Below are 27948 nucleotides of genomic sequence, written 5' to 3' on the forward strand. Positions count from 1 at the left end.
ACCTCTTTTGCAGTTTCCTGTTAAGTCAAAATTCTTTTACTGGATTGTAGAAATTATGATGTTTGACTTTCTTTTGGGATGTATCCATTAAATAAGAAAAAGAAAACCCAACCTACAAAAAGTATACATGAATCCACATCAACAAATGCCTGAATTAATAAAGAAATAGTGTTGAGAATAAATGTCTTTATCAAATAATTCCAAATAATATATGTAAATACCATTGCCTCCATGAAGTGTGCCTGCGTGTGTGCTCAGTCATATCCAATTCTTTGCGACCCCATGGACTATAGCCTGCCAGGCTCCTTGGTTCTTGGAATTCTCCAAGCAAGAATACTGGAGTGGGTTGCCTTTTCCTCCTCCAAGGGATCTTTCTGACACAGGGATCAAACCACCATCTCCTGTATTACAGGTGGATTCTTTACTGCTGAGCCACTGGGGAAGCCTGATTGCCTCCATGAAGTAAACCATAATTCTGGCTTCTACCTCTGAGGGCAGAGAGGACTTAGTGACTGACTTCTGAAGGATAGGGAAGGCAAATGGAAAAAGTTACTGTACATCAGAGAAACTGGACAAACAGCACGTTAACCCAGTGAAGCAGGTCATCATATCCAGTGACTCAGTGATGTCATGTGGGTACCATGTCCTCTCAGATATGAGGTGATAAGAGAGGCACTTCAACTCTGTGGTATTTTCCCTTAGAACTGATAACCACAAATAATCTAACAAACTGCCTAATCACAAGGAAACTAAAAAACAGCCTGTATTCAAGACTACCAGGGTCATGAAAACAGTGTAACAGTTCCTCAAATGGTTACACAGAGAGTTACCATATGACCCATCAATTGCACTGGTAGGTACAAAACCAAGAGAAATGAGGACATATATTTACATAAAAACTTGCACACAAATGTATATAGCATTGTTATTCACAAGAGCCAAAAGTGGAAACAACCCAAATGTCCACCAACTAAAGAATGTGTAAATAAAATATTGTATACTATTTGACGATAAAAAGGAATGAAGATAGATGTCATAACATAGATGAACGTTGAAAACAGTATGCCAAGTGAAAGAGGCCAAATATGCAAAAAACCACATAGCATATGATTCTATCTACATGCAATGTCCAGAAAGATGTCATCAATATAGCTGTACCCAAGGAATCTCCCCCTTTATACCCAGACTTCCAAAAAGCTCTTTGTTGTGGCTCTGCCACAGGCCCTCCCTCCCACCTTTCTGTCTTGAAATGTTCAGGCATCTGACACCAGGTGGCACTAACAAATCGCCACTTTCAATTTTCTTACAAATGAGTTTATTCAAACAGCTATCAAAAATTAAAGTTCAGCCTCTGAATATATGTACAGAATGAAACTAATTCTGTTAGAAAACACTGATAGTTGTAAAAGAAGGCTGTAAAAGATACATGCTGGGGCCTGCACAAGATGAAACACCAAGTGGCAGCAGCAGTTGGTGGTCAGGCAAAGGGCAGGAAAGAGGTGACTGATGGAGTATGGGACCTTGGATCCTGGTGTGGGCAGCCTGAGCGGTAATGTTCAGTGTCCCAGCAGGGGATGACAGAGTGTGTGAGAGAAAGAATGGGTAGCATGTGCAGCCTGGAGGGTAATGGGGGTTAGCACATGTTCTCTGGTAGGGACCCGCTGTAGAGTCCACACTGTACATTAGCAAACATTAATAAGAGAAGAGATAAATCAGTGCACGTGACACAAATTTAGAGTAGTCAACAGCAGATGGAACTGCTTCAACACAAATAAAAATTTCCCAAATAGAATTGCTATCATCATAATCAGTTTCCTAGTTTACTCTTTCCAAATATACTCCTTTTCATTAAAAAAAGAACAAAAATAGAGATGGATATGATGCCACCTGGCATGTTATCTTCCTCATCCAGAGGGGTAGGTGAGTGAGTACTGAGGGACCACAACGGGAGGGGTGTATGACCATTTCTCCAGCCCTGGAAGCCCATCTTCTGAAAGGGAGGATGCTCTGCATCCTCAGGGAGGGTGAGGGATGGGACCTCATCCCATCCTGACACTTACCTGCAGAGGTGACCCAGGCTCTGTCACCATGATCTTGGGCATCTGTGACTGTGACTCATGGTGCCTTTGTCACAGAGCTGTCCTGAGGGGTGAACGAGGAAACCTGCCCAGAGTTTATGGCACGTGGTGGGACTTCAGTTCCATTTAAATAAATGTTGGGGTACAGCAGCCCCAGCAAGGTGGTAGGAGTGGCAAATTCACATTTAAAATCAAAGCCCATTCCCGCCAGAAATGCTCAGAGGGCTCAAACAAACCTTGTGTGCACCAGGACTCAGGGACCCCATAGAGACTGAGACAGAACTGTGTTTGGGCATCCCCTGTGGAGGTATGGTACAGGTCAGCAGTGGACTGTCACAGGGACAGGGGCTCTGGGTGCAGCAGACTTGGGAATAGCAAAAGCCCTCTTGGAGGAGGTCACCATTAACCCCACCATATAGCTGCCAGAACTCACACAGGACTGGGAAATAGACCCTTGGAGGGCACAAACAGACCTTGTGTGCACCAGGACCCAGGAGAAAGGAGCAGTGACCCCAGAAGAGACTGACCCAGACTTGCCCAAGGGTGTCCAGGAATCTCCAGCAGAGGTGTGGGTCAGTGGTGGCCTGCTGCAGGGTTGGGAGCAGTGAGCATAGCAGTACATGCATGGGATCTTTTGAAGGATCTTTTGAAGGATTCATTACCTCCACCATAGTTTGGCCCCAGATAAATAGCAGGGAGGGAACACAGCTCCAGCCATCAACAGAAAATTGGATTAAAGATTTACTGAGCATGGCCCACCAGAACAAGACCCAGTTTCCCCCTCAGTCAGTCTCTCCCATCAGGAAGCTTCCAAAAGCCTCTTATCCTTCTCCATCAGAGGGCAGACAGACTGAAAACCACAATCACAGAAAACTAACCAATCTGATCACATGGACCACAGCCTTGTATAATTCAATGAAACCAAGAGCCATGCCGTGTAGGGTCACCCAAGATGGATGGGTCACGGTGGTGAGTTCTGACAAAATGTGGTCCACTGGAGAACGGAACAGCAAACCTCTTCAGTATTCTTGCCTTGAGAACCCCATGAACAGTATGAAAAGGAAAAAAGATAGGACACTGAAAGATGAACTCCCCAGGTCGGTAGGTGCCCAATATGCTACTGGAGATCAGTGCAGAAATAACTCCAGAAAGAATGGAGAGATGGAGCCAAGCAAAAACACCACTCAGTTGTGGATGTGATTGGTGACGGAAGGAAAGTCCGATGTTGTAAAGAGCAATATGGCATAGGAACCTGGAATGTCAGGTCCATGAATCGAGGCAAATTAGAAGTGGCCAAATAGGATGAGATGGCAAGAGTGAACATCAACATTTTAGGAATCAGTGAACTAAAATGGACTGGAATGGGTGAATTTAACTCAGATGACCATTATATCTACTACCATGGGCAAGAATCCCTTAGAAGAAATGGAGTAGCCATCAGAGTCAACAAGAGAGTCCAAAATGCAGTACTTGGATGCAATCTCAAAAACGACAGAATGATCTCTTTTCTTCTCCAAGGCAAACCACTCAATATCCAAGTAATCCAAGTCTATGCCCCGACCAGTAATGCTGAAGAAGCTGAAATTGAACGGTTCTATGAAGACCTACAAGACCTTCTAGAACTAACACCCAAAAAAGATGTCCTTCTCACTATAGGGGACTGGAATGCAAAAGTAGGAAGTCAAGAAACACCTGGAGTAACAGGCAAATTTGGCCTTGAAGTACAGAATGAATAGGGTTTTGCCAAGAGAATGCACTGGTCATAGCAAACACCCTCCTCCTGTTACAGAAACCAGTACTTGAGAAACCAAGCACCACACTCGGAGAGTTGGAGAACTCAGGTTTATTATGCCAGTGGGCCCAGAGGAGTTAACACTCCAAGCTCTGAGCCCTGAACAAAGGGGTTACAGAGTTTTTATAGACAGACTATAGTGAGCAACACTAGCTGTTAATAGGCTGGTTTAAACTAAGGGGTTTTGCACACACAGGAACAGCAGTCAAGATGGGGAGGGGGATGCCTGGCCTGGACAGGCATGATTAAGCAGGTTTGTAGGTGCTGGGCAATTGCAAAGAGCAGGACAAAGGTGAGTGAGATAAACTCCAGTTCCTAGTATCGCAAGTCCCCACGTTCTAAGACTACATGACCTATATGATCGACTTTGCAAGGAGCAAGATGAGTTACAGAGGGAGAAGGAGATTATGTAAAATTTTAACTTTTCCTCTTCATTCCCCCCTCTTGATGCTTCTATCACTCATTGTAGAAAGCATCATCTCATGTCTCTCGTAGGACATTCAGAGCTCCCCATCATTTAGGGGGCTACTTTGAACTATTACCATTTGTAACTTTATGAATTCAATCCGAGAGGTTATGAACTGGGTAATTGCATTGAGAATACAAGGGCCAAACAAGAGCACTGCAAACAGCATGAAGAGAGGACCTATTAAAGGGAGAAGTCACGATGCCCAGCTCCAGATTTTGTTCCAATTACCCTGGAATTAGCTAGTTTCTCTCTTCTTTTTATGATTTGTTCCCTTAGCTACTGGGCCATGTCCCTGACTCTTTCTGATTGGTTTACATAAAAGCAGCATTTTTCATTCAAGAAGAGGCAGAGTCCTCCTTTTTCAGCTGTCAGTAGGCCTAGCCCTCTCTTATTCTGTAAAACCACCTCAGCCAGGGAATCTAGTTGGTCCTGTAAAGCCACTAAAGATTTGGCCACTCTCTTGATGTTGTCTGTGAAGTCTTTGGATAGTGTACAGTAAAAGGTGGTTGATGAAGCAATTTCTCCTATTCCCATACCTATTCCACCCGTGATTCCCCAATCAACTAGAAGGGGTATAAACTGGATAGCTCTTTTTGACCACATATGTGCTGCCAGAGGTATGGTGAGAATCTGGTTGTTAGCGACAATATTCATCTGGGGAATGAAGAAAGCTAAGGTGCAGATATCCATCTAACTGGCAGGTAGACATAAGTAGGCATCTGTCCCACAAAGAAAAAGCCTTGATGGGGGCAGCACCATCTGTTACAGCAAGGGACATCAAAAGGCTGCAAAGCAGCCTGCACATAACAGATAACTGAACACTAGCAAAGCAAAAGGTTTTCTCCCCATCTTTGGGTTGTCACAGTTATAGCAATTGAGCCTATTGTGAAGGTGGGTCAGCTATACTGTGGAGCAGTTTAGTTAGTAGGGTGAATTGATGAAAAGAGACATCTAATAAGAATGAGGCTTCCCACTATAGTAAGGTAACAGACAGTTAACTGCAGCTTCTGACCCAAATCCCAGTCCTGGGGTGTGACTGAAGCTAGTCCTGTAGTGAAGAGCGCAGCAGTAATACCAATCAGGGACAGAGGCCAAGGTTGACAACAAAAATCCATTGATATTTTGACAGTGGGATCTTCAAGATTCTACCGTGCATTGACCAGCCAGCTGCCAGAGTGTGGCTGGAGCGAAGCTGAAGAATCCTCAAGCTTCTGCCATGTGTTGACTCGTCAGCATCTGGAGTGACTAGAGCAGGGCTCAGTGTCCTTCGTGGGTGAGGGTCATTGTTTTTGCAACTGAACCTTGAGGGAGTTTTGGGGGTCCTGAACTGTTTTCCAGGAGTCCTCATCACAGGAAGACTCTGCCTTCTTGACTCTGTTGTGGTGGATCCAAGGGATGACACCTATAACTTTATCAGCAGTAGGGGTTGCCAGGACGACCGTGTGAGGGCCTGTCCAAACTGGCTGAAGGGATTTCTTTTTCCAATCTTTAACCCATACCTCATCTCCTGGCTGATAGGGATGAACCCAGTTGCCCAGTGGAATGGGTGTCCTTTTTCAGGTTTCTTGGGTGATATGGCAAAAGACTTTTCCCAGGGCCTGGAGGTGTTGGGACATCTACATGTCCCAACATCTAGTCAGCTAGTTGTTGGTGGCCTCCCTTGAGCTTTTTTTTTTTTTTTTTTTAAAATAACTGGGGGTGGTCTCCCGTATAAGATCTCAAAGGGAGAATAGCCTGAGGACCTCAGAGTGCATTTATGGAGGGAGGTGAGTCCACAGAATGATAAGGCAGCTTGTGCTAGCACTGTCTGGGTGTTGGCCAGGGGATATTCTTGTTGTACTACTACTTGGAGAAACAAACTTAACAAGAAAGTTAAAGATATATGGCCCAAAGATTAATAGAAGTAGGAAAGCTGCTGAGGCGCTAGCTAGGAGAATCAGGTCCAGACACTGGTTCATGACATTAGTGTTTCTGTAGGTATGAGAAGATGCAAGAATTTGGACTCATGAAAATCTTTACCTGAAAACATCTGATTATCTGAAGGCCTGATTTTTGGGTTTTCCCAGAGCACAGAGTGCTTTATTTTTTGTCTCCACCCCGAACTCCTTTCAAGGGGTGTTGAAGGTCAGCATCTTATAGTGGTCATGACTTAATTTTTGTAGCGGCGCCTCGCAAGGGCCAACTTCCAGTCAGTAGGGCCCCTTCACAGTCATATTTGACCATGTTTTGGGGGGTATTTTATGGTCATTGTGTCCCACGGTATTGGGAAGGCTCATTCCCAGGTCTAACAAAGATTCCATTGAGAGGCCACTCAGTGTGTTGTCACTAGACGAGGCCTTGTAAGTAGCAAAAGTCTCTGGACCATACCTGTCTTACTAGCCTCTTGGTCCAGGAAAATATTTTTTTCTTGTTGCTTCTTCCCATATCTATAGTTACACTATTACAATTCTTGACCTCATATGGAACTGCATATCAGCATTTTATCACAGGCTCAGTCACACATTTGGTAACATTAAGAAATAATCTTCTGAAGCAAGCTACATAGAAAATAATATAGCTAGCAGTTATTAGTAAGACTGTAAGCAAGAATTTAAGTCAAGAACTGACATTGGGTATAGCCCACTATACCCCAGGCCATCTGTCTCAGTTAAATGATTATAGCCAAGTGTTAATCTCCTGGTTGTACATCATGGAGCATCTGACCTTTATCCAAACACTGGTTACTGAGATAAGATTTATATATCTTAAATAATGTATATTTATTTTACCAAAGTAACAAAAACAGTTTTAAAAGAAATATAAATCACTTAAAGGCAAAGAAATCTATAATCTGTTATCAAAAGTTGCATTTTAAGAAAACCTTGTTCTCTAAACAGAGAGAAGGCCAAATTCCAGTCTGGTACCAGCTTACGGCTTTTTTTTCCCCCCATGTTGTTTTTATTTATATATTTATTTATTTTGTTTTTCTCCCTTTTATTCCCATTTATTTTTATTAGTTGGAGGCGAATTACTTTACATTATTGTAGTGTTTTTTGCCATATATTGACATGAATCAGCCATGGATTTACATGTATTCCCCATCCCGATCCCCCCTCCCTCCTCCCTCTCCACCTGATCCCTCTGTGTCTTCCCAGTGCACCAGCCCCGAGCACTTGTCTCATGCATCCAACCTGGGTTGTGATCTGTTTCACCCTTGATAATATACATGTTTCGATGCTGTTCCTCAAAAAATCCCACCCTCGCCTTCTCCCACAGAGTCCAAAATTCTGTTCTGTACATCTGTGTCTCTTTTTCTGTCCTGCATATAGGGTTATCATTACTATCTTTCTAAATTCCATATATATGCATTAGTATACTGTATTGGTCTTTATCTTTCTGGCTTACTTCACTCCAGTGAAGTTTCATGGGCTCCAGTTTCATCCATCTCATTAGAACAAATTCAAATGAATTCTTTTTAATGGCTGAGTAATATTCCATGGTGTATATGCACCACAGCTTCCTTATCCATTCGTCTGCTGATGGGCATCTAGATTGCTTCCATGTCCTGGCTATTATAAACAATGCTGTGATGAACATTGGGGTGCATGTGTCTCCTTCAGATCTGGTTTCCTTGGTGTGTATGCCCAGGAGTGGGATTGCTGGGTCATATGGCAGTTCTATTTCCAGTTTTTTAAGGAATCTCCACATTGTTCTCCATAGGGGCTGTACTAGTTTGCATTCCCACCAACAGTGTAAGAGGGTTCCCTTTCCTCCACACCCTCTCCAGCATTTATTGCTTGTAGACTTTTGGATAGCAGCCATCCTGACTGGCGTGTAATGGTACCTCATTGTGGTTTTGATTTGCATTTCTCTGATAATGAGTGATGTTGAGCATCTTTTCATGTGTTTGTTAGCCATCTGTATGTCTTCTTTGGAGAAAGGTCTGTTTAGTTCTTTGACCCATTTTTTGATTGGGTCATTTATTTTTCTGGAATTGAGCTGCAGGAGTTACTTGTATATTTTTGAGATTAATCCTTTGTCTGTTGCTTCATTTGCTATCATTTTCTCCCAATCTAAGGGCTGTCTTTTCACCTTGCTTATAGTTTCCTTTGTTGTGCGAAAGTTTTTTTTAAGTTTCATTACATCCCATTTGTTTATTTTTGCTTTTATTTCCAATATTCTGGGAGGTGAATTAAAGAAACAATACCATTCACCATTGCAACAAAAAGAATAAAATACTTAGGAGTATATCTACCTAAAGAAACAAAAGACCTATACATAGAAAACTATAAAACACTGATGAAGGAAATCAAAGAGGACACAAACAGATGGAGAAACATACCGTGTTCATGGATTGGAAGAATCAATATTGTCAAAATGACTATACTACCCAAAGCAATCTATAGATTCAATGCAATCCCTATCAAGCTACCAATGGGATTCTTTGCAGAACTAGAACAAATAATTTCACAATTTGTATGGAAATACAAAAACCTTGAATAGCCAAGTAATCTTGAGAAAGAAGAATGGAACTGGAGAAACCAACCTGCCTGACTTCAGGCTCTACTACAAAGCCACAGTCATCAAGACAGTATGGTACTGGCACAAAGACAGAAATATAGATCAATGGAACAGAATAGAAAGCCCAGAGATAAATCCACGAACCTATGGACACCTTATCTTTGACAAAGGAGGCAAGAATATACAATGGAAAAAAGACAACTTCTTTAACAAGTGGTGCTGGGAAAACTGGTCAACCACTTGTAAAAGAATGAGACTAGAACACGTTCTAACACCATATACAAAAATAAACTCAAAATGGATTAAAGATCTAAATGTAAGACCAGAAACTATAAAACTCATAGAGGAGAACATAGGCAAAACACTCTCTGACATAAATCACAGCAGGATCCTCTATGACCCAGCTTACTGTTAATAACAAAATTTGTTTATCTGTTTAATCTTAGAAAGTCTTTTCCATAAATCTTGAAGAACTAGCAGTATTCTTCTAAAGGCATGAGAGTAAAACCATAGAAGGCATGTTTAAAATCTGATTCTATTGCAATTGGCAAAGAAACCTGGTCATAACTTTAATATGATAACTAGAATTATAATTGACCATATTTTATCAGGGTTTATCAGATCTGCATGGATTTCACATAATTTAAGGATATCTATGTTAGTAACATCAACCATACAGTATAATTATATAAAATTATACAATTTATATAAAATTATATAATTTATATAAAAGTATAAAATATTTTTCACTCCTTTAACAGTACTTCCCATGTAATTTAACATGTCCAGTGAACCCAGGTAGCTTAATAGCTCTTTGGGATGTCTCGGGGCCCTCTGAAGCATCCCAAAGTGAGCTAGAAGTCAAGTTATTTAGGAAGTTTTGTCAATAAATATCAAAAGGGTTTATAACACTCAATCAGGTAGGATCATATAAGTTACTGTGAAATAATAGTTAGTTACTTAGCCAAAGCTAACAAAAGATTTCAAAGGTAAATATAGAACAGATCAATTAAGAGGTGAAGAAACTTAAATCTATTATTAAAAACAGTTCAACATCTGAGGAAAGTATGTCCTCTTAACAGAGAGAAAGTCCAAATTAAGTTTTTGCACCAGCTTACTTTAAACTCATTTAGGTAAATGTAATTAAATTTATTTTAAACTTAGTCAATCCTAACCATGCACAAAACTTTTTTTCAGGGTCCACCTTTCACCAACCTTTTAATCACTTTCTGTAACAGCCACCTGTAAGTCGAACCTACTTTCTTTTCCCTTTATAAAATGTAATTTTATTTTTTACATCTTCTATATTAAAAACATACATCCTACTTTCTTACTGGATTAGCAAATAAATATTAATACTAGATATTTAATATTGAATATTTCCCAGTTCAGTAGAATCTGAAATTTATTTAGGTCAATTTTTCCTGTATTTAGAATTATTTGATTTGTAAGTGCTAGTTTTTCTTTAGGCCAATTAAATTAGAACTCATTTACAACTTCAATAATATTATCAGAAAAAAAGACATATACTGAGACATATATAAATCCAGACAGACTGACTGACAGAGATCTTATAGTTTTCTGTTTGAGTTTTAAAATATCTCTTTGATCCCCCCTTTTTTCTTCTCTTCGCTTGAAGTTCTAATTTGTTCAAGGGTGAGGTCTCAGGCAAAGCTGGCTGTGTATTTTAAGGACATGGAAAGGATTAACTTCAAGCTTTTCCACGGGCACGTCTTTTTAACAATCTAGTTGTTTTTAATTGCATATGCAAAAAGAATTGGTTTTAGGGTTAGGGTTGGGATGTTTCGAGAGAACAGCATCAAAACATGTATATTATCTATAGTGAAACAGATCACCAGCCCAGGTTGGATGCATGAGACAAGTGATCAGGCCTGGTGCCCTGGGAAGACCCAGAGGAATCGGGTGGAGAGGGAGGTGGGAGGGGGGATCGGGATGGGGAATACATGTAACTCCATGGCTGATTCATGTCAATGTATGACAAAATCCACTACAACACTGTAAAGTAATTAGCCTCCAACTAATAAATGAAAAAAAAAAAAAAAGAATTGATTTTGTAGTTTCCAAAAAGAAAATTTTTTCTCACTCCGTTCAAGCAGCAATCATGCACTCACAATCATTCAGAGGCTACCATGATGCCTCCCTTCTCCCAAGTCCCCAGGTTTCCTTAACTGTTGCTCCCTTCCAGGGAGCCCCAAGGAGGTTATCATTCACGATACCTCCCTTCTCCCGAGTCCCCAGGTCTCCTTAACTGATGCTCCTTTCCTGGCAGCCCAAGGAGGTGATCAATTTCCGCTTCTACCCATTGGGGTAGGTTCCTGCCTGAGGACCAGCTCCGGGACCTTAACTTATCTTGTGGCCATTCCTGGTGAGTTGGTCTGTCCTTACAATGAGTCCAGTTGGGGCTCGGCTGTTCAGAGTCAGAATACCAGTCCGAAAGAGAACCCGGAATACTGTCAGGTGGTGTGCCTCCTCGTTTGACTCGGGTTTCCTTCACTCGAGCCCGGTTGAGCCGCCGGACTGGCTCAACTGGCTGGCGTGGTTGGAATCTCACTGCGGCCTCCAGAAATGTTACGGAAACAGTACTTGAGAAACCAAGCACCACACTCAGAGAGTTGGAGAACTCAGGTTTATTACACCAGAGGGCCCAGTGGAGTTAACACTCCAAGCTCTGAGCCCTGAACAAAGGGATTACAGAGTTTTTATAGACAGACTGTAGTGGGCAACACTAGATGTTAATAGGCTGGTTTAAACTAAGGGGTTTTGCATGCACAGGAATAGCCGTCAAGATGGGAAGGGGGATGCCTGGCCTGGACAGGCATGACTAAGCAGGTTTGCAGGTACGGGGCAATTGCAAAGAGCAGGACAAGGGTGAGTGAGATAAACTCCAGTTCCTAGTACTGCAAGGCCCCACTTTTTGAGACTGCATGACCTATGTGATCTAGATTTGCAAGGGGCAAGCTGAGTTACAGAGGCAGAAAGAGAAGGAGATTATGTAAAATTTTAACTTTTCCAACAACACAAGAGAAGACTCTACACATGGACATCACCAGATGGTCAATACTGAAATCAGATTGATTATATTCTTTGCAGCCAAAGATGCAGAAGCTCTATACAGTCAGCAAAAACAAGACTGGGAGCTAACTGTGGCTCAGATCATGAACTCCTTATTGCCAAATTCATACTTAAATTGAATAAAGCAGGGAAAACCACTAGACCATTCGGGTATGACCTAAATCAAATCCCTTACGATTATACAGTGGAAGTGACAAATAGATTCAAGGGATTAGATCTGATCGACACAGTGCCTGATGAACTATGGACGGAGGTTTGTGACACTGTACAGGAGGCAGCAATCAAGACCATCCCCAAGAAAAAGAAATGCAAAAAAGAAAAATGGCTGTATGAGGAGGCCTTACAAATAGCTGTGAAAAGAAGAGAAGCAAAAAGAAAAGGAGATAAGGAAAGATATACCCATTTGAATGCAGAGTTCCAAAGAATAGCAAGAAGAGATAAGAAAGCCTTCCTCAGTGATCAATGGAAAGAAATAGAGGAAAACAATAGAATGGGAAAGACTAGAGATCTCTTCAAGAAAATTGGAGATACTAAGGGAATATTTCATGCAAAGATGGGCACAATAAAGGACAGAAGTGGTATGGACCTAACAGAAACAGAAGATATTAAGGAGAGGTGGCAAGAATACATAGAAGACCTATACAAAAAAAAGATCTTCACAACCCAGATAATCACGATGGTGTGATCAGTCACCTAGAGCCAGACATCGTGGAATGCAAAGTCAAGTGGGCCTTAGGAAGCATCACTATGAACAAAGCTAGTGGAGATGATGGAATTCCAGTTGAGCTATTTCAAATCCTAAAAGTTGATGCTGTGAAAGTGTTGCACTCAATATGCCAGCAAATTTGGAAAACTCAGCAGTGGCCACAGGACTGGAAGAGGTCAGTTTTCATTGCAATCCCAAAGAAAAGCAATGCCAAAGAATGTTCAAACTACTGCACAATTGCACTCATGTTACATGCTACTAAAGTAATGCTCAAAATTCTCCAACCCAGGCTTCAGCAGTATGTGAACCATGAACTTCCAGATGTCCAAGCTGGTTTTTGAAAAGGCAGAGGAAAGAAAGTGAAAGGAAAGAAAGTGAAAGCTGCTCAGTCTTGTCCGACTCTTTGTGACCACATGGACTATACAGTCAATGGAATTCTCTAGGCCAGAATACTAGAGTGGGTAGCCTTTCCCTTCTCCAGGGGATCTTCCCAATCCAGGGATGGAACCCAGGTCTCTCGCATTGCAGGCAGATTCTCTACCAGCTGAGCCACAAGGGAAGCCCAAGAATACTGGAGTGAGTAGCCTATCCCTTCTCCAGCTGATCTTCCTGACCCAGGAATCAAACCAGGGTCTCCTGCATTGCAGGCGGATTCTTTACCAACTGAACTATGAGGGAAGCCCAGAGGAACCAGAGATAAAACTGCCAACATCTGTTGGATTATCAATAAACCAAGAAAGTTGTAGAAAAACACTTATTTCTGCTTTATTGACTATGCCAAAGCCTTTGACTGTGTGGATCACCACAAACTGTGGAAAATTCTTAAAGAGATGAGAATACCAGACCACCTGACCTGCCTCTTGAGAAATCCGTATGCAGGTCAGGAAGCAACAGTTAGAACTGGACATGGAACAACAGACTGATTCCAAATCGGGAAAGGAGTACGTCAAGGCTGTATAGTGTCACCCTGCTTATTTAACTTATATGCAGAGTACATCATGAGAAACGCTCGGCTGAATGAAGTACAAGCTGGAATCAAGATTACTAGGAGAAATATCAATAACCTCAGATATGCAGATGACACCACCATTTTGGCAGAAAGCGAAGAGGAACTAAAGGGCCTTTTGATGAAAGTGAAAGAGGAGAGTGAAAAAGTTAGATTAAAGCTCAACATTCAGAAAACGAAGATCATGGCATCCGGTCCCACCATTTCATGGCAAACAGATGGGGAAACAGTGACAGACTTGATTTTTTGGGGCTTCAAAATCACTGCAGATGGTGACTGCAGCCATGAAATTAAAAGACGCTCACTCCTTGGAAGAAAAGTTATGAGCAACCTAGATAGCATATTAAAAAGCGGAGACATTACTTTGCCAACAAAGGTCCATCTAGTCAAGGCTATGGTTTTTCTAGTAGTCATGTATGCATGTGAGATTTGGACTATAAAGAAAGCTGAGCACCGAAGAATTGATGCTTTTGAACTGTAGTGTTGGAGAAGACTCTTGAGAGTCCCTTGGACAGCAAGGAGATCCAACCAGTCAATCCTAAAGGAAATCAGTCCTGAATATTCATTGGAAGGACTGATGTTGAAGCTGAAATTCAAATACTTTGGTCACCTGATATGAAGAACTTACTAATTTGAAAGGACCCTGAGAAAGATTGGGAAAGATTGAAGGTGGGAGGAGAAGGGGACGGGAGAAGATGAGATGGTTGAATGGCATCACCGACTCAATGGACTTGAGTTTGTGTAAACTCCGGGAGACTGGTGATGGACAGTGAGGCCTGGCGTGCTGCAGTCCATGGGGTTACAAAGAGTCGGATATGACTGAGCGACTGAACTGAACTGAACTGAATAGCAAAGGGGGCTATCTGAGCCCTGGTCCTAAGGAAGGCATGGTGAAAAGTCATTTCTCACTGTTTCTCCTACAGAGATTACATGCATCTAGGGGAAGGGAGCAAACAACTCTCTGACATGTGTTGACTTGAAGGTTTGAGATAGCAGGTTCTCTTCATTCTTTGGTTTTACAGAATCTCCTAAGAGCTGCTCACAACATACCTGTGTGTTGATCCTAATCCAGTCCCCACCCTGGAAGGACAGCCTTGCTTTTGACTCACCTGGTGAGCTCAGTGAGAAATGGCACCAGGGTAGTGGGCTGTGGTGTTTGTCTAAATTTTGCTCCTGGAGTGCTCCTTATGTTAATACATTGATAAGAACATTTGGGACTCACCCTATAGTCACCAGTGCAGGGGCTCTCAGATCATACATTTTCCAGTCATATCACACCAAGATTTCTGCCATGTGTTGCCTCTTGAGAGGCAAAATTCCACAAATTACTACCATTTCTTGACAGACAATTATCCATTCTTCCATTCACTGACACCTTAATATATATTGAGCTTTAAGGCCCATACTATTCCATTGGAAGTGTCTTCTTAACTCCACAGTGCAAATAAGAGTGTAGAAAGGACAAATTCAAGGGTTATTTCTGAGATAAGCATCACATTAACTTTTAAAGTTGCTGAAGTTTCAAGGATTTGAAGATTTTTTTAAAAAAAATCTCTCTTTGTTCTCTCATCAAATGTTTCAGGAAGCGTTTTCTGCATTCCCTGTTAACATTCGTCACTTCCCAGTGTCTCCTTATCTCACTGCACTGTAGCTTCTGTCCCTGTGATTGCAATGAACGTGCACTCACCAAGGTCACAAGCTACCTTTTTGGTCACTAAGTCCAATGCTTTCTACAAATATATTAATATACAAATACTATTACTTTTTAATGACCATCTAAAATATGTACACTTGCATAGACTGCTCCTAACAAATATTTGACATTTTCCCAGGTTCTGGAGCATGAGAAACTAGGTACAGACCCAAAATGCTCTGTTCCTGAACTGTGCAGTTGTGAGCTAAGTCCTTATGTCTCTGTTCCTTATCATTTCATCTATGAAATGTGGGTTAACACCCACATGCTACTGTTGTAGTAGTGTTCATACTACTGTTGTAAGCACAATGAATCAATACATAAAAAGCACTTGGTTAAATGCATTTTAGTCATTTTTATTTATTTCTTCACGGGCTATGAGCATTTCTACCATCCCTGTGGTATAAACTGATTTTTAATCACTGACTTTGGAGGTATGCTGATAGAAGGTGAGTGGGTCACAAAACTCAATGTATGATGAGAACTTATCTTTTGTACATAAATATGTAAACACGGACACACATGCACAAATGTATAAATAATAGCAAGATAAAATTTTTAGAGTATGATAAATGTATGCAAATAACTGATTCACTTCTCTGTACATCTGAAACTAACACAAAACTGTAAATCAACTATACTCCAATGACAAGTTTTTTTTTTTTTTTTCTTTTAAAAAGAACATAATACAAATGAAAATCTTAGTGGGGTTTTTCTTTTGGTGATATGTTTCAGGATATTTTCTTTCCTTTTTTAGTAATTAATTTTTTACTCTACTAAACACACCACAGTACACACTGTTTCAACTATTTAAAATAATAAAATTCTGAGAAATTGAAGCATTCTTAACCTTACAGGAAACCTACAAGAAAGCAACTCAACTTTAGAAAAGGAACACCCAGATGCATAGGATGGGAGACGAGATATTGGGGGAGTCCCTACCGGTAAGACAGGTCACAGGCCCCCAAATTCTACACTACATTAATTATTATCAATATTTAAATCTCTGCTTAGTTAATTAGGAGAAAAACATGATACTTTACTGTTTCATTTTGCTTTACCTTGATTGAAAAAGTAGGGTCTTACCATCTGAAAGGCAGTAGCATACACTGCTTAGATGAAAGGCTCAGGAACTACAAACCTGTATTCAAATCAAAGCCCCACCACTTGCTACCCCTGCCCTCACTGTGCCTAAGTTCCCTCATGCTCAAAGTCTCCTCATAGGTTATAGTGAGGATGAAACTAGTAAATATACTTTTAGCACTTATACCACTGTTGGTCACTGAGGAAGTCAGCAATACATATTTATCATTCTTATCATCCTTATCATACCTAAACTGACCATTATTATTTCTACAGTCATTGTGTGGGCTTTCTGTTCCCTCCAAATAAAGCCCCTTAAATTGGAAGCATGCTCACCAGTTTGTCAACCAGTTAGCCAAGTGCAGCTTTTCTCTTAGGAGAAAAAGTGAAGAGTGATTCATATATCAAACATGGTGTCTCTTCAGGCACTTCCCAAGGGACTAGTTCCAGACAGGGAATCAGTCTACTCTGGATGCCTGGGGGCCACTGAGAACAAATGAGAGCTCTGCAGCCTATTGTGCAACCAGAGAACCTGCAGGACCACAGACATCAGAGAGAGAAAGAGATTACAAACTCCAAAGAAGAAAAGAAGTCCAGCAAATCTCTCAAATTGGGAAATTACCTGAACAAAGCTGGAGAACATGCATCCTCAAAAAAGTGTTGTAAGGCCCCCAGAATTTCCAGCCAGGTTGGGCTAGAGATGATCTTACCCTGTATAAAACCAGTCCATGAAGACTGGGAGCAGGGGACTTCCCTGGTGGTCCAGTGGTTAAGAATCCACTTTGCAATGCAAAGAACATGGGTTTGATTCCTGGTCAGGGAACTAAGATCCTACATGCCATGGAGCAACTAAGCTGAGTGACACAACAAAGATCCAGGATGCTCAATTAAGACCTGACAGAGCCAAATCAAAAAAATAGCTTTTTAAAAAGATTAAGAGAGAAGACTGTTTTTTTCAAATCCCAGAAAAGAAGTAATAAAGGCATGCAGAGAAACCTGGCCCAGGAACCTGTTCAAAGGAACAAAATAAATCTAGAGAAATGAATCACAAATAAATGATCAAAAATTATGTGACAGAGAATTCAAAATTATCATTAAAGACAATGAAACAAAATCAGGAAAATGATCATGAACAAAATGAATATATCAACAGGGATAGAAGTTATAAAAAAAGAACCAAACAAATTGTGTAGCTGAAGAATACAATAATTGAATTGAAAATTTCATTATAGGAGGTGATGGAATTCCAGCTGAGCTTTTTCAAATCTTAAAAAATGATGTTATGAAAGTGATGCACTCAATATGACAGCAAATTAGGACAACTCAGCAGTGGCCATAGGACTGGAAAAGGTCAGTTTTCATTCCATTCATTTCTCAAAGAAAGGCAATGCCAAAGAATGTACAAACTACTACACAATTGCACTCATTTTACATGCTAGCAAGGTAATGCTCAAAATCCTCCCAGCTAGGCCCAACAGTATGTGAAATGAGAACTTCCAAATGTACAAGCTGGATTTAGAAAAGGCAGAGGAATCAGAGATCAAACGGCCAACATCTGTTGAATCATAGAAAAAGCAAGAGAATTCCAGAAAAACATCTGCTTCCTTGACTAGGGTAAAGCCTTCTACTGTGTGGATAACAACAAACTGTGGAAAATTCTTCAAGAAATGAGAATATCAGACCACCTGACCTACCTCCTGAGAAACCTGTATGCAGATCAAGAAGCAATTGTTAGAACTGAACCTGGAACAATGGACTAGTTCAAAATTGGGGAAGGAGTACATCAAGGCTGTATACTGTCACCCTGATTATTGAACTTATATGCAGAGTACATCATGAGAAATGCTAGGCTGGATGAAGCACAAGCTGGAATCAAGATTGCTGGGAGAAATATCAATAGCCTCAGATATGCAGATGACACCAGCCTTATGGCAGAAAGTGAAGAGGAACTAAAGAGACTCTTGATGAAGGTGAAAGAGGAGAGTGAAAAAGCAGGCTTAAAACTCAACATTCAAAAAATGAAGATCATGGCTTCTGGTCCCATCACTTCATGGCAAATAGACTGGGAAACAATGGAAATGGTGGCAGATTTTATTTTCTTGGGGTCCAAAATCACTGCAGATAGAGACTACAGCCATGAAATTAAAATAATACACTTGCTCCTTGGAAGAAAAGCAATGACAAACCTACATAGTGTATTATTAAAAAGCAGAGACATTGCTGACAAAGGTCCATATCATCACAGTTATGGTCTTTCCAGTAGTCACGTGCAGATGTGAGGGTTGGACCATAAAGAAAGCTGGTCATGTACAGATGTGAGAGTTGAACCGCAAAGAAAGTTGAGCACTGAAGAACTGGTGCTTTTGAACTGTGGTGTTGGAGAAGACTCTTGAGAGTCCCTTGAACTGCAAGAAGATCAAACCAGTCAATCCTAAAGAAAATCAACCATGAATATTCATTGGAAGGATTGATGCTGAAGCTAAAGCTCCAATACTTTGGTCATGTGATGCAAAGAGCCGATTGATTGGAAAAGACCCTGATGCTGGGAAAGATTGAAGTCTGGAGGAGAAGGAGATAACAGAGGATGAGGTGGCTGGATGGTATCACTCACTCAATGGACATGAGTTTGAGTAAGCTCTGGGAGTTGGTGAAGGACAGGGAATCCTGGCGTGCTGTAGTCCATGGGGTCACAGAGAGTCTACACAACTTAGTGACTGAACAACAACAACAGAATACTTGATCAAGTAGAAGAATCAGCAAACTTGCAGATAGGTCATTTGAAAGCATGGAGTCAGAGGAACAAAAAGAAAAAAAAATGAAGAAAAGTGAAGAAAGCTTAGGAGATTCATAGTCCACCAGAAAGAAGATCAGTATATACATTATAGGACTCCAAGAAGGAGGAGAGGGAGAGAAGAGGGCAGAGAGTTGATTTGAGGAAATAATGGCCATGAATTTCATGAAATGGGCATCCAAATTCAAGAAGCTCAAATGATTTCAACTAGTTCAGTTCAGTTCAGTTCAGTCTCTCAGTTGTGTCTGACTCTTTGTGACCCCATGGACTGCTGCTTGCCAGGCCTCCATGTCCATCACCAACTTCCGGAGTTTGCTCAAACTCATGTCCATTGCCATCCAACCATCTCATCCTCTCTCGTCCCCTTCTCCTCCTACCTTCAGCAGGATGCCTTTCCCAGCATCGAAGTTTTTTCCAATGAGTCAGTTCTTTGCATCAGGGGGCCAAAGTATTGGAGTTTCAGCTTCAGCATCAGTCCTTCCAATGAATAATCAGGACTGATTTCCTTTAGGATGGACTGGTTGGATCTCCTTGCTGTCCAAGGGACTCTCAAGAGTCTTCTCCAACACCACAGTTCAAAAGCATCAATTCTTCAGCACTCAGCTTTCTTTATAGTCAAACTCTCACATCCATACATGACTACTGGAAAAACCATAGCTTTGAGTTCAACTAGGATGAACACAAACAAGCATTATAACAAACTGTCAAAAGCTGAGACAATGAGAAAATCTGGATACCAGCAAGAAAAAGTGGATCACCACGACTCAAGAGAGGTCCCATAAAATTATAGTGGATTTCTCAGAAGACTAGAGGGGAGTCAGATGAGATATTCAGTATTGAGAGAAAAAAATCCCAAACAAGAATACTTTATCTAACAAAACTTTGCTTCTAAGATGAAGGAGAAATAGAGACCATTCCAGACAAACAAAATGTGAGGGAGTTCATCACAATTAGACCTATCTTGTAAAAAATGCTGAAGAGAGTTCTTCAAGTTGAAACCAAAGGATGTGAGATGGTATCATATATACTTAGTAGAAACAGCATTTCAAATTTTGAATTTTGATCTTTCCCTGAGCTAATGATATGTGATATGATACTCTCTTGTAATGCTGGGCAGTGGCATTGAGTCACAGCTCCCAGTCAGTCACAAGACCATGAGGGTAAACAACCAGTACTCTTCCAACCAATCTGTACCCATACAACCATTTTGCTTTTCACCTCAGTCCAGCATTCAATAAATTACATGAGATACTCAACATTCTATTATAAAATAGGCTTTGTGTTTGATTATTTTGTACAACTGTAGGCTAATATAAGTGCTCTGAGCATGTTTAAGGTAGGTTAGATTTGGTATGTTTGCTGTATTAAACGCATTTTCAACTTACAATGGGTTTCTCAGGATGAAACATCTATGATCAATCAAGTAGCAATGAATGATTCTAGCCCCCAGACTGAACCCTCTAAGCACATATCCCACTAAAGGAGACCAGGCTCCTTTGGAGAAATGGCTGATTCTAGTTCCAAAGAAGGAATTCTACTACATGTGTCTAGACCACACTCTCATACCAGAAAGCACATCAAAAGGACTCAGAAGCCAGCTTTGACCTCCCACTGGTCAAAGATAGAACAACTTGACACCAAGTAAAATAATGACTACAATGGACAAATATATAAATGTCTGGGAGTCATGAAAACATTCTAAAAGGAAAGCAGAACACAAAACCAACTCACTGCTGGTCCCGGGGAAAAGGCTCATTCTTTCAAAAAGTGGAAATACTGCAAAAGAATTAAAAACATTAATCCTGCCCTTCCTGTGCAAACTATATTTCAGAGTAACCTAACTGTTGATGAGGGGAAGTTTGTTTTATAGAAGAATTCTGGCTAATAAATGCCTATGAAATCACAGAACTTGAACATCACCTTTTTACACACGTTAATTACAAGCAGATCTAGGCAACTATGTTGCTGCTAAGTCACTTCAGTCATGTCTGACTCTGTGCAACCCCATAGACGGCAGCCCACTGGGCTCCTCGTCCCTGGGATTCTCCAGGCAAGAATATAGGAGTGGGTTGCCATTTCCTTCTCCAATGCATGAAAGTGAAAAGTGAAAGTGAATTTGCTCAGCTGTGTCCGACTCTTAGTGACACTGTGGACTGCAGCCCACCAGGCTTCTCCATCCATGGGATTTTCCAGGCAAGAGTACTGGAGTGGGGTGCAACTGCCTTCTCCAAGGCAACTATGTTGGGAGGCTACAAAAAACATGAGGTAAGAAGCAGATGGGATACTTTCTAATGGATAGATCAGGTTGATAACACCTGAATCCAGTGATCAATTTAATGCCAGAAGAGATAGCCAGACAGAATGAGCCTCCTGGTGTAAGATTAAAAGACGTATAACATTAAATCTGAAGCATTCTTACCAAAAAATGTGAACTGGATCAAGCCTCTAAATCTAATCACCACTTTTACAGTAATAGAGGAGGAAGGCAGAGGAATACAAACAACAAAACAATAAGGATATATTCAACGAAATGAGGAATATAAACTCCACAGGACAAAATATGCAATTTCTTAAGCAAATGGGTAGAAGGTTAAAAAAAAAGGAGTTCTTTTCTATATACATGAGAATTACGACTTCAGAGAAATCACAATTAAAACCACAGTAAGATACTATAGCATGCTTACCCGAACAACAAAAATGAGAAACATGGAAACTACCAAGTGTTGCCAATGATAGGGAATATAGACTGAAAAGAACCCTTTAAAACTATTTGGCAATTCCTACTGAGCTCAGTCCTACGATGCAGAAATGCCTCTTAGGTCCGTGCCCAAGAGAAAGAAAATAAACATCTACCCAAAAGCTATGCACAAGATCATTCATAGCAACATTATTTACAGTAAGTCAAAAAATTGGAAATACCCAAGCTTCCATTATAAATACATATATTGTGAAATGTCCACACAATATAATACTGTACACCAATGAGAATGAATGATCTACCACTACAGACAACAGTAATATAAATCACATACACATTATGTTCACTCAAAGGAGCCAGACACAAAAGAGTATATGCCATAAGATTTCAGGAATTTTTCTTCTAATCTCCCAACTGAGTTTGGGGAAGAAGAAGTACGTTTTAATTGAAGGCACTTAGTGTTGTTCTATGTTACCTGCAGGTTAACCTCAAAGAAGCATGTATCCTCTGAGTCAAGAAGTGATTCACTACATATAGGAACACAGGCTAGTGCCATGTCTGATGGACAGAAAACTGGGTGGTAGACAGGAGTCACCCAAGGGGAAGACCTAACCCACTAACCCTATGTGACATTTGGTAGGTCACCGCACTTCCTCTGGTCTCACCTATCAAGTGAATCAGACTATCCCTGATGCCCAACCAGGAAGATCTCAGACATAGAGCAATAAGATCACCATTCGGACAGCATTCTGAAACCATAAAAAGAATAGAATTCACCATGGGCATCCACATAACTATTTTAACAGCCAAAATGCCTAGTGCATAGTAACAGTAATAATTATTACTTTTTTGTTTTTTTTTTTTTCATTTTTCTTAAATAAATGCTCTCTATAAAGGGAAAACAGCTATTGAAACATAGTCTTCATCCAAACAGATATGGTCTTGGCCTAACATCAGTCACTATGGGCTGTTACATCTCAACACGTCTTTTTCTTCTTCATAAGTGTACCAGTTAAAACTGTGATGGCTCAGACGGTAAAGAATCTGCCTGCAGTGCAGGAGACCCGGTTTTGATCCCTGGGTCAGGAAGATTCCCCAGAGAAGGGAATACCAACACACTCTAGTATTCATGCCTGGAGAATTCCATGGACTGAGGAGCCTGGCGGGCTACAGCCCATGGGGTTGAAAAGAATCGAACACGACAGAAGCAACTAACACTTTCACTTTTAGGAGTGTGGGCTCTGGAGACAGACCAGGGCCAAATGCAAGATCTGTCACTTATAAAAAGTGTGAGTGTAAATAGTATCACTTCACCTTACAGTCACTGGATTGGCTCCGGTCTGGCTTTTTAACCTCATCTACCACTCCACACTTTGTCTGCCAGGTTCCAATCACTCAAGCTCGTCATCTCCTCCTGGAATAACTGGTGCTCGCACAGTGAAAGCCTCCTGACAAAAAGGTCTGCTCGGGCCTGGCATCTGCTTGTCTTTCAGGGCTCAGCTCAAATGTTACTTCCTAAGAAAGAGTTTCACTGACAACCCCATGGACAGTAACCTCTGACCCAAAGTTTTCCACTCCATTTATGTGTTTATTTCCTTCAAAGCACTCATCCCCATATGAAATTGCCCCACTTACAGACTTGCCTGCTTATTGCCAGTTTTCCCAAACTAGAATGAAAGAGTCAGGGACCCTGTCTATCTTGTTTCTCTGGGTTGTGTCTCCCTGTGCCTAGTTCAATGCCCTGCATATAAATCAATAAAAAAAGTTTGAAGGAATTGTTATCTTATCTGAAACACAGGAGCAGACACAGATATTAAAAACTGAGACGGGAGTGTGGGATTAGCAGAGGCAAACTATTACATATAGGAGGGATAAGCAACAAGGTTCTACTATACAGCACGGGGAACTGTATTCAATATCCTGTGGCAAACCATAATGTAAAAGAATATGAAAAAGAATATGTGTGTATATATACACATAACTGAGTCACTCTGCTAGACAGAAGAAATTTAACACAACACTGTAAATCAACTATACTTTGATACACATTTTTAAGCTACCAAAAAACACCTGAGTGACAAAAGAAACTGAAAATACACATCAAAAGATTCAAAGTTTTAAGAACACCTTGTTGCAAACCAACAGCAGTGTTTTTCACTAAGGTAAGCCAGAACCAACTGTTTGACACTTCCTACCAACCTCCCCTCAGACCTAGACCGAGCCAAGAAATTGGCAATTTCAACAAGCACCTCTGACAATTTTGATAAAGTGGTCCACAGACCACATCTGAAAAGATCCTGACCTAAACATGTGACATTTGTATAGCACTACTTTAATGTCTGCCATGCAGAGTTCTAATATGTCTGGGGTTTGTCTATTAATGTACACTGGCCCTTCCCTCCCACCTACAACTACTGATTGCTTTCCCACATGATCACAATTAAACTCTACAATAATTCTGGGTGGTTGGGAGCATTATCCTGTTGTATAGGCAAGGCATGGGAAAAGGCAGTGACTTACCTAAAGTGTTCCAATGATGGGGTCCAATCTCTTCACTCTTGCTCCAGGAACGTGTCTAGCAGACTCAATACCACAGCTGGTTCTTCTCTCAGTTCAGTTGAGTTCACTCACTCAGTCATGTCCAACTCTTTGCGACCTCATGGACTGCAGCATGCCATGCCTCCCTGTCCATCACCAACTCCCGGAGTTTACTCAAACTCACGTCCATTGAGTAGGTGATGCCATCCAACCATCTCATCCTCTCTCATCCCTTTCTCCTCCCACCTTCAATCTTTCCCAGCATCAGGGTCTTTTCAAATGAGTCAGTTCCTCACATCAGGTGGCCAGGGTGTTGGAGTTTCAGCTTCAGCATCAGTCCTTCCAATGAATATTCAGGACTGATTTCCTTTAGGATGGACTGGTTGAATTTCCTTGCCATCCAAAGGACTCTCAACAGTCTTCTCCAACACCACAGTTCAAAAGCATCAATTCTTTGGTGATCAGCTTTCTTTATAGTCCAACTCTCATATCCATACATGACTACTGGAAAAACCATAGTTTTGACTAGACGGACCTTTGTTGGCAAAGTAATGTCTCTGCTTTTTAATATGCTGTCTAGGTTGGTAATAGCTTTTTTTTCCAAGAAGCAAGTTAAACTCTTTTAATTTCATGGCTGTAGTCACCGTCTGCAGTGATTTTGGAGCCCACAAAAATAAAGTCTGTCACTGTTTCCACTGTTTCCCCATCTATTTGCCATGAAGTGACAAACTGATTCTAAAATTCGTATTGAAATGTAAAGGACCTAGACTATGAAAAACAACTTTGAAAACGAATAAAGCCAGAGGATCAAAACTACCTGACTTCAAGAATCATTACACATCTTCAGTAATCAAGACAGTGTGGTACTTACTGCCATCAAGGAAGACAAGGATATCAATGGAATAGAATAAGGAGTCCATTTCTGGACTCAGACAGCTGATTTTTGACGGCTGTAATGGCAATTCAGTGAAGAAAAGATAGTCTTTTCAACAAACGGGGCTGGGACAAATGAATATCCACATGCACAAATATAAATTTTGATATGTGTAATGCACCATCTACAAAAGTCAACTCAAAATTGAGCACAGACCCAAATATAAAACATAAAACTTCTAGAAGAAAGCACAGGAGAAAATCCTTGTGACCTTAGGTCAGGTAAGATTCCATAGATGCAAAACCAAAACTACAATCCATAAGTGAACAGACAAATAAATTGGAATACCCCAAACTTCAACAGTTCTCCTATTCCAAAGACTCTGTTGAGAGAATTAAAAGGCAAGCCACTCACTGGGAGGAAATATTTGCAAATCATGTATCTGATAAAAGTCTTGCACCCAGAATATAGAAAATTTCACAAAGGTAAATAGGAAAACAGACACTCTAACAAATAAATGGACAAAATATTTGAAAAGACACTCCATCAGAATAGATATACAAATGTCAAATAAGTGCATGAAAAGATGCTAATCATCTTTTGTCAAACATTCAAAGTCATTAGGGAAACATAAATGAAAACTAGGTGATACCACTATACCTCTCTGAGAAAGGCCAAAATTTAAAAGACTGACCATACAAAGTTTTGGCAAGGTTGTGGAAGACGGAACTCTCGTACACTGCTATTGGCAGTGAAAAATGGTGCAGCCACTCTGGAAAATCTAGTGGTTTCCTATAACATTAACTTCACATCCATCACATTATCCAGTCATTTATCCTAGAGGAAGAAAGTCTATATCTATACAAAGACTAATATACAAATGTTAGTAGCAGTTTTATTTACCAGAGTCCCAAATTGGAAACCACCCAAATACCCATTAACAGATCAATGGATAAAGCAAATTGTGGTATAATCATATAATGGAATCTTAGTCAACATTAAAAAGAAAGAAGTATTTGTATGTGTAACAGAAGGATAAATCCAGAAATAACTAGGTCGAAGGAAAGAAGACAAAAACTATACATTGTATGATTCCATTCATATAACATGATAGGAAAAAAAAACTAATCTATAGTGACAGAAGATGACTAGTTATCTGGGAAAGGGGTAGGGTAATGTACAGAGACAGGCAGGTAGATTACAAAGGAGCACTAGGATGCTTTTTAAGTTGATGGATATGTTCATTATCTGGACTATAGTATTGGATTCACAGGTGCATACATATATCAAAACATCAAAGCATATACTTTAAATATGTACATTATATTGTATGTTAACCATACCTCAATAAAGTATTTGGAATATATTTATATATTTTAAATTCTCTGATACAGTTAATCAGTTGAAAGATTCCCACAATTATGCTCTTATAGTATTAACAGGTCCACATTATGTTTTATCAGATTGGTCCACACAACATATAGCCAAAATAGAAATAATCATTTGCAATGAAATGTATACAAATATTTAGGGAAAGCTGATTTCTATCTGAAATACAGAAATAAAAATATTATATTCTAGGAAAATAATCATAATGGTATTTAAGAGTAACTGGTTCTTTTGGAGAATGAGGCTGAGTATCATTATAAGAGAGTAAACTCTAGGATGATTATTTTTAAATATTAAGTTCCAATAATTGACATTTTAGACTAACACTTGGACTTCACTGGTGGTCCAGTGGTTAAGACTGCACTTCCACTGCAGAGGGCATGGGTTCGATTATTGGTTGGAAAACTAAAATTCCCACATGCCATGAGGTGTAGCCAAACAAAAAATAAATACACTAACACTTGCAAATTTTCTGCCTCTTTAAAAAATTTCAATATATAATGGAACAAAAAAACATGGTCAGCAGAGAACAATCTATATTACAATCTCAAATTGCTAGTAGAGCTAAAAACTGTATATTTCCACATTCATCTGACAGATACATGGGAAATGATGATTATTATTTGTACAGTGAAAACAATTTGGTATATTTATTGCAAATGCTTGTTTAAGACTAAGTAAGTTCCTTTATCAACTGGACAATTCATTGCTTTTCAACCAAAAAGGAAAAAAAAAAAGTCTTTTCTCAGATGGGCCTCAGGACTACTACTATGCATGTAGCTAGCACCTGATGGAATGATATTCCACTTGCTAAATCTCTTTCCCATGATGAGATCAAAGTAGCTTCTCTACTTTTAGGCTAGAAGCTTACAGGAGCTATTTCACAGCATGCTTTTATCAGATCTATGAACTCACTTGAGTCAGGCCTCATATCCAACTGAAGATGTGAAGTGTTGGGGTCTGCTGAGGACCGTGCCCTTGAACAGAGTAGAAGTAGAAGCTCCGTCAGCCATCAGGACACTGATCCTCAGAAGCGGTCTTCTTCACACACCTGATATGAGAAAGGCCACCGGCATGAGGGCTGCACAGGGAATGACACATCCAGCAATCAACATGGTTTACCGGTGTAACTGTGTGCCCCGCACCGTGCTAGGCACTGTGTTAGTGACAATGACATTGAAACAATTGGGTAGTGATCATAACAACCAGATGTTACAACGAGCTTCCCACCACGGACT

The 27948-nt window shown here is 40.4% G+C and overlaps 1 long non-coding RNA gene across 3 annotated transcripts in view; it reads right to left on the minus strand.

Annotated features, from left to right (window-relative positions):
• The window catches only part of LOC136153953 (uncharacterized), a 123355-nt gene that overhangs the window by 41156 nt on the left and 54251 nt on the right, over positions 1-27948 (minus strand). For all 3 annotated transcript variants that reach the window (XR_010660464.1, XR_010660463.1, XR_010660462.1), the window contains one exon: positions 27626-27761. This is a non-coding gene — a long non-coding RNA (uncharacterized lncRNA). The remainder of the gene's footprint in view (positions 1-27625; positions 27762-27948) is intronic.

The sequence above is a fragment of the Muntiacus reevesi genome, chromosome X (genome assembly GCF_963930625.1).
Source record: "Muntiacus reevesi chromosome X, mMunRee1.1, whole genome shotgun sequence".
Classification (NCBI taxonomy): domain Eukaryota; kingdom Metazoa; phylum Chordata; class Mammalia; order Artiodactyla; family Cervidae; genus Muntiacus; species Muntiacus reevesi.